Genomic DNA, 8,637 nt, shown 5'->3' with positions numbered 1-8,637 from the left:
TCTTCTCCTCATTGTGCTATCATGTTAGATCTTGTGAGCTGCCTATCATGATCAAGATCATCTATTTGTAATGCTACATGTTGTGTTTGTTGGGATCCGATGAATATTGAATACTATGTCAAGTTGATTATCAATCTATCATATATGTGTTGTTTATGTTCTTGCATGCTCTCCGTTGCTAGTAGAGGCTCTGGCCAAGTTGATACTTGTGACTCCAAGAGGGAGTATTTATGCTCGATAGTGGGTTCATGCCTCCATTGAATGCAGGGACAAGTGACGAAAGTTCTAAGGTTGTGGATGTCTTTGTTGCCACTAGGGATAAAACATCAATGCTTTGTCTAAGGATATTTGTGTTGATTACATTACGCACCATACTTAATGCAATTGTCTGTTGTTTGCAACTTAATACTGGAAGGGGTGCGGATGCTAACCCGAAGGTGGACTTTTTAGGCATAGATGCATGCTGGATAGCGGTCTATGTACTTTGTCGTAATGCCCTAAGTAAATCTCATAGTAGTCATCATGATATGTATGTGCATTGTTATGCCCTCTCTATTTGTCAATTGCCCAACTGTAATTTGTTCACCCAACATGCTATTTATCTTATTGGAGAGACACCACTAGTGAACTGTGGACCCCGGTCCATTCTTTTACATCTGAAATACAATCTACTGCAAACTCTGTTCTTTGTTGTTCTTCACAAGCAAACATCATTCTCCACACCATACGTTTAATCCTTTGTTTTCAGCAAGCCGGTGAGATTGACAACCTCACTGTTAAGTTGGGGCAAAGTATTGTGATTGTGTTGTGCAGGTTCCACGTTGGCGCCGGAATCCCTGGTGTTGCGCCGCACTACACTCCTCCACCAACAACCTTCACGTGGCCTTCATCTCCTACTGGTTCGATAAACTTGGTTTCTTACTGAGGGAAAACTTGCTGCTGTACGCATCATACCTTCCTCTTGGGGTTCCCAACGAACGTGTGCTTCACGCATTATCAAATTATCATTTAATTTCTTTCATTTAGCATCAATGTTATGTATATGTGTATCACTACTATCGAGATTTAACAAGAATAAACCATTCATCACAGGTGCATGACCATAAAATATATTATTCATATAAATCGAACAACCATTATTCTCAAACTTGAATGAATAACCGCTTTGCAATAAACAAGATCTAGATATAATGTTCATGCTTAATGTAGGCACCAAATAACAATTATTCAGATTTAAAACTAATCCTTATGTAGATGTAGGGGAAGCGTGCCGACAGTGATCACATCGACCTTGGATCCATTTTCAACGCGCATCGTCACCTCGTCCCTTGCTAGTCTTCGCTTATTCTGTAGTTTCTGTTTCGAGTTACAAATATGAGCAACCGAACCAGTATCAAATACCTAGGCACTGCTACGATTACTAGTAAGATACACATCAATAACATGTATATCAGATATACCTTTCTTTTTGATGTTGCCGCTCTTCATATCTATTAGGTACTTTGAGCAGTTCCGCTTCCAGTGTCCCTCTTCTTTGCAGTAATAGCACACAGTATCAGGTTTAGGGTAAGCCTTGGGTTTCTTAGGAGGCGCATCAGCTTTCTTTCCACCCTTCTTGAATTTACCCTTTTCCTTAGGCTTTCCTTGCTTCTTGAACTTGGTGGTCTTATTGACCATCAACACTTGGTGCTCTTTCTTTATCTGCACTTCAGCAGTTTTCAGCATTGAGAAGAGTTCAGGTAACGTCTTGTCCATGCACTGTATGTTGTAGTTCATCACAAAGTTCTTGTAACTAGGTGGCGGTGATTGAAGAACACGATGAATCCCAAAGGCGTTAGGAATCGTTATTCCCAAGTCTTGGAGTTTCTTCACGTGCCCAGACATCTTGAGCATGTGCTCGCTAACGGAGCTGCCCTCTTCCGTCTTACAATTAAAGAACTTTTCAGAAGCATCATAGCTTTCCACGGCCGCATGAGTTTCAAATATCATTTTGAGCTCACTGATTATATCATGAGGGTCGTGGGTCTCAAAGCGTTTCTGAAGCTCCGATTCTAAACTGTAGAGGATGGCACACTGAACCGTGGAGTAATGATTCTTCCGAGTGAGGTAAATATTTTTAGCCTCATCGGTAGTTGTTTCTGCAGGTGGGTCACCCAGCGGTGCATCGAGCACATAGAGCAGTTGTCCAACAGTGAGGATAATCCTCAAGTTACGGAACCAATCCGTAAAGTTGCTTCCATTGTTTTCCAGCTTTTCTTTCTCTAGGAACGAATTAAAGTTGATAGTAGAGGTTGCCATAATCTACAACATATTTGCAAAGAGTTTAGAATAAGTTTATGACAAATTGAGTTTACTATTAATTCTTAAAATTAACTAGGTGAACTCCCACTCAAAACAATATCTCTCGAGTTGTCTTAGTGATTACACAAACCAAATCAACTACACCAAGTCCGATCATCATGTGAGATGACTGATGACCCACAAGTATAGGGGATCGCAACAGTCTTCGAGGGAATTAAAACCCAAATTTATTGATTCGACACAAGGGGAGGTAAAGAATACTTATAATCCTTAACAACTGAGTTGTCAATTCAGCTGCACCGGGAAAAGCACTAGTAACAGGGGTGATGTAAAAGCAGCAGTAATATGAGAGCGATAATGCTGATAATAACACAGCAGAGGTGATAATATGAGAGCAATGGCACCAGAAAATAGTTGATACTACTTCCAATGACATATAGGACCGAGTATATGATGATGAGAGATGGACCGGGGTTCCCAGCTATCTACACTAGTAGTAACTCTCCAATAACAAGTGTTGGGTGAACAAATTACAGTTGGGCAGGATTGAAATAGCATTAAGACAGAACATCAAGATTATTAATCATGTAGGCATGTTTTCCATATATAGTCATACGTGCTCGCAATGAGAAACTTGCATAACATCTTTTGTCCTACCAGCCGGTGGTAGCCGGGCCTCTAGGGAATCTACTGGAAATTAAGGTACTCCTTTTAATAGAGCACCGGAGCAAACCATTAAGAATCCGTGAAAACATGTGATCCTCATATCTAAGCCTTCCCCTCCAGTTATCCCAGTTGCTGTCACTCTGGGGCCTCGGGTTCCGGACATAGACATGTGCAAACAACTTGTAGATACAATCTAAGCAATAAGTATAGAGATTAAATCTAAGATCATGCCACTCGGGCCCTAGTGACAAGCATTAAACACAACAAGATTGCAGCAACAATAACTTCACAAACTTTATAGATAGACTAATCATAATGTAACAATCCATCGAATCCCAACAAACACAACACCGATTACATCAGATGAATCTCAATCATGTAAGGCAGCTCATGAGATCATTGTATTGAAGTACATGGGGGGGAGAGTACCAACTAGCTACAGCTAGAACCCGTAGTCCATGGGGGAACTACTCACGGAGCATGATGGAGGCGGTGGCGTCGATGGAGATGGCTTCCGGGGGCACTTCCCTGTCCCGGCAGGGTGCCGGAACAGAGACTTCTGTCCCCCGAATTGGAGTTTCGCGATGGTGGCGGCGCCCCCGGAGTCTTTCTGGAGTTTCGTCAATTGGTATCGCGTTTTTAGGTCGAAAGGGCTCTTATAGGCGAAGAGGCGAAGTCGGAAGGGCGCCAGGGCTCCCTCCCCACAGGCCGGCGCGGCCAGGGTGGAGCCCGCGCGGCCCTGTTGTGTGGGGCCCCCTGGCCCATCTTCGTCTCCCCTTCGGTGTTCTGGAATCTTCCGGGAAAAATAAGATATTGGGTCTTTGTTTCGTCGAATTCCGAGAATATTGCCCGAACAGCCTTTCTGGAACCAAAAACAACAGAAAACAGGAACTGGCACTGTGGCATCTTGTTAATAGGTTAGTTCCGGAAAATGCATAAAATCATTATAAAGTGTGAGCAAAACATGTAGGTATTGTCATAAAACAAGCATGGAACATCAGAAATTATAGATACGTTGGAGACGTAACAGCATCCCCAAGCTTAGTTCCTACTCGCCCTCGAGTAGGTAAACGATAAAAAGAATAATTTCTGTAGTGACATGCTACTTACATAACCTTGATCATACTATTGTAAAGCATATGAGATGAATGAAGTGACTCAAGGCAATGATCTATAGTTTGCTAACAAATTGATAACATATAGCAAAACTTTTCATGAATAGTACTTTCAAGACAAGCATCAAAAAGTCTTGCATAAGAGTTAACTCATAAAGCAATAAATTCAAAGTAAAGGCATTGAAGCAACACAGATAAAGATGTAAGTTTCAGCAGTTGCCTTCAACTTTCAACATGCATATCTCATGGATAATTGTCAGCACAAAGTAATATGATGAATGCAAATAAGTAAGTATGTAAGAATCAATGCACAGTTGACACAAGTGTTTGCTTCTAAGATGGAAGGAAGTAGGTAAACTGACTCAACATAAAGAAAAAGAAAGGCCCTTCGCAGAGGGAAGCAGGGATTAAATCATGTGCTAGAGCTTTTTAAGTTTTGAAATCATATAGAGAGTATAAAAGTAAAATTTTGAGAGGTGTTTGTTGTTGTCAACGAATGGTAGTGGGTACTCTAACTACCTCATCAACCAGACTCTCAGGAGCGGCTCCCATGAAGGACGTTATCTCTACCACCAAGGTAGATCATCCCTCTTCTCTTTTGTTTACACATGTATTTTAGTTTTATTTATGGTTGACACTCCTCCCAACCTTTTGCTTTCACAAGCCATGGCTAACCGAATCCTCGGGTGCCTTCCAACATTCACATACCATGAAGGAGTGCCTATTTGCAAAATTAAGTTGCTTACTGATAGATCAGGGCAAAGCATGTGAAGAGAATTATTAATGCAAGTTAATTAATTGGGGCTGGGAACCCCATTGCCAGCTCTTTTTGCAAAATTATTGGATAAGCGGATGTGCCACTAGTCCATTGGTGAAAGTCTGTCCGGCGTAAATGACAAGATCGAAAGATAAAACACCACATACTTCCTCATGAGCTATAAAACATTGACACAAATAAGAGATAATAGCTTTTGAATTGTTTAAAGGTAGCACATGAAGTATTTGCTTGGAATGGCAGGAAATACCACATAGTAGGTAGATATGGTGGACACAAATGGCATAGGTTTTGGCTCAAGGTTTTGGATGCACGAGAAGCATTCCCTCTCAGTACAAGGCTTTGGCTAGCAAGGTTGTTTGAAGCAAACACAAGTATGAACCGGTACAGCAAAACTTACATAAGAACATATTGCAAGCATTATAAGACTCTACACTGTCTTCCTTGTTACTCAAACACTTTTACCAGAAAATATCTAGACCTTAGAGAGACCAATCATGCAAACCAAATTTCAACAAGCTCTATGGTAGTTCTCCACTAATAGGTTTAAACTACATGATGCATGAGTAAACATGATCTACATGATAGCTCAAAACAATTGCCAAGTATCAAATTATCCAAGACAATATGAGGCATTTTCTGTTTCCAACCAAATAACAATGAGTGCAATAGCTTCCAACTTTTGTCATTGAACATTAAAAGTAAGAGCGAAGAATACGAGTGTTCATATGAAAAAGCGGAGCGTGTCTCTCTCCCAAACAAGGATTGCTAGGATCCGAATTTATTCAAACGTAAACAAAAATAAAAACACACAGACGCTCCAAGTAAAGCACATAAGATGTGACCGAATAAAAATATAGTTTCAATAGAAGAAACCTGATAAGTTGATGAAGAAGGGGATGCCTTGGGAATCCCCAAGCTTAGACGCTTGAGTCTTCTTGAAATATGCAGGGATGAACCACGGGGGCATCCCCAAGCTTAGGCTTTTCACTCTTCATGATCATATATCATCCTCCTCTCTTGACCCTTGAAAACTTCCTTCACACCAAACTTCTCATAAACTTCATTAGAGGGGTTAGTACTCAAAAAACTTTAATGCACTTTAGTCCTGTAGTGACACATTGCAAGAACTCAATAAAACATTAGCTACATCTCTCCACGTCTAGAAAGCCTTACTTAAAGTCCACAAGAGACAATGCAAAAAAACAGAGACAGAATCTGTCAAAACAGAACAGCCAGTAAACACGAATTTTCAAGAGGTACTTCCTTTGCGTACATATCTGAGGAACACGCACGTAAATTGGCAGATTTGTCTGAGTTACCTACAGAGAGCCCTGCCCAAATTCGTGATAGATAGAAATCTGTTTCTGCGCAAAAATCCAAATCTAGTATCAACCTTCTATTAGAGACTTCACTTGGCACAACAATGCAATAAAATAAAGATAAGGAGAGGTTGCTACAGTAGTAACAACTTCCAAGACACAACAAAACAGTAGCAAAATAAAGACATGGGTTATCTCCCAAGAAGTGCTTTCTTTATAGCCATTAAGATGGGCTTAGCAATTTTAATGATGCTCACATAAGGATGAGAGTTGAAGCAAAAGAGAGCATCAAAAAGCAAGGTTCAAAACACATTTAAGTCTAACCCACTTCCTATGCATAGGAATATTGTACACAAATAAATTCATGAAGAACCAAGTGACAAGCATAAGAAGATAAAACACGAGCAACTTCAAAATTTTCAGCATATAGAGAGGTGTTTTAGTACCATGCAAATTTCTACAACCATATTTTCCTCTCTCATAATAATTTTCAATAGCTTCATGAATAAACTCAACAATATAACTATCACATAAAGCATGCTTTTCATGATCTACCAACACATAATTTTTATCAAGCTCAACAATAGTGGGATTAAAACTTTCAAACCCACTTTTATCAATAATGTAACAAGATGATTGATCAATCTCAAGAGATATGGGACTCCTAGATAAAGTCAAGACCTTTCCAATCCCATTTTCATTAGTGGTACAATTAATATTATCAAGTATCATAGGACCATCATCTAGAGCTTTATCATAATCATTTTCTAAGCAAAACTCTTTAGTACCATGCATCTCAACATCAGGCACAAACAAACCATTATCATAAGATTTATCAAAATAGCATGGATTATCATAAATAACAGTAGCATAATTATTCTCACAAGTTTTACTCATAGGTAATATTTCAAGAGAATCCACAGGAACATAACATTCATCCTCCTTTGGTAAGCATGGAGGACAATCAAATAGTGTAAGAGATAAAGAGTTACTCTCATTAGAAGGTTGGCATGGGTAGCTAATCCATCCTTACTCCTTTTGTTCATCACTCTCCTCTTCTTTTTCATCCAATGAGCTTTCAGGTTCATCAATTTCCTCCTCTTTTTCATCCAATGAGCTTTCAGGTTCATCAATTTCTTCTTCCACAGGTTCCTGCAAATTGTGAGTGCATTCTTGTGCATTAATGAGTCTCTCTTTATAATCAATGATATAAAAATTACCACTGTAACTTTCTATGCAAAAATTAAGGATAGAAGAGACATAATCTTTAAGGTCCTTACAAACAACACAAGTTTCATAATTTTTAGCCATGAAGGATTCTATCTCAGAAGCTCCCATAAACAAAACAAATTGTTCTACTTCTTCGAACCCAAAATAAATATAGTTATTCCAATTATAGTTCTTAATTAAAACTTCTTCACTAAAGCCACATTGAAATTTAAGATGTTTAGTATCCTGTTTAGAGCAACAGTTTATATCATGGCGTTTAAGCAAGATTTTAGCAATTGTATTCAATTTTTCTATCACAGCAATCATAACTTTTCCCGTTCTTGATTCTCTATAATTATTATATAATTCAATAAGCTCCAAGTAGGTTGTGGGTTCTTCCATAACAACAGTTTTTAATTTTTCGGTTTTTCAATTTTTTATGGATTTTTGGGTATATGAGAAAAGTAAAACAAAACAAAAACAAACTAGACAAAAGTAAACTAAGCAAAATAATACTAGACAGAAATAAACTAAGCAAAACAAAATAAAATAAAACAGAGAGAGAGGTGGAGTGTACTCCCCAAGTGAACTTATGAGTAGAGCTATGCCTCCCCGGCAACGGTGCCAGAAAATAGTCTTGATGACCCACAAGTATAGGGGATCGCAACAGTCTTCGAGGGAAGTAAAACCCAAATTTATTGATTCGACACAAGGGGAGGTAAAGAATACTTATAAGCCTTAACAACTGAGTTGTTAATTCAGCTGCACCTGGAAAAGCACTAGTAACAGGGGTGATGTAAAAGCAGCAGTAATATGAGAGCAGTAGTAACAGTAACACAGCAGCAGTAGCAGTAATATGAGAGCAATGGCACCAGAAAATAGTTGATACTACTTCCAATGACATATAGGACCGAGTATATGATGATGAGAGATGGACCGGGGTTCCCAGCTATCTACGCTAGTGGTAACTCTCCAATAACAAGTGTTGGGTGAACAAATTACAGTTGGGCAATTGATAGGATTGAAATAGCATTAAGACAGAACATCAAGATTATTAATCATGTAGGCATGTTTTCCATATATAGTCATACGTGCTCGCAATGAGAAACTTGCATAACATCTTTTGTCCTACCAGCCGGTGGCAGCCGGGCCTCTAGGGAATCTACTGGAAATTAAGGTACTCCTTTTAATAGAGCACCGGAGCAAAGCATTAACATTCCGTGAAAACATGTGATCCTCATATCTAAGC

This window comes from Lolium perenne, chromosome 4 (genome assembly GCF_019359855.2).
Source record: "Lolium perenne isolate Kyuss_39 chromosome 4, Kyuss_2.0, whole genome shotgun sequence".
Lineage (NCBI taxonomy): Eukaryota > Viridiplantae > Streptophyta > Magnoliopsida > Poales > Poaceae > Lolium > Lolium perenne.
Note: the sequence above shows the minus strand (reverse complement) of the source record.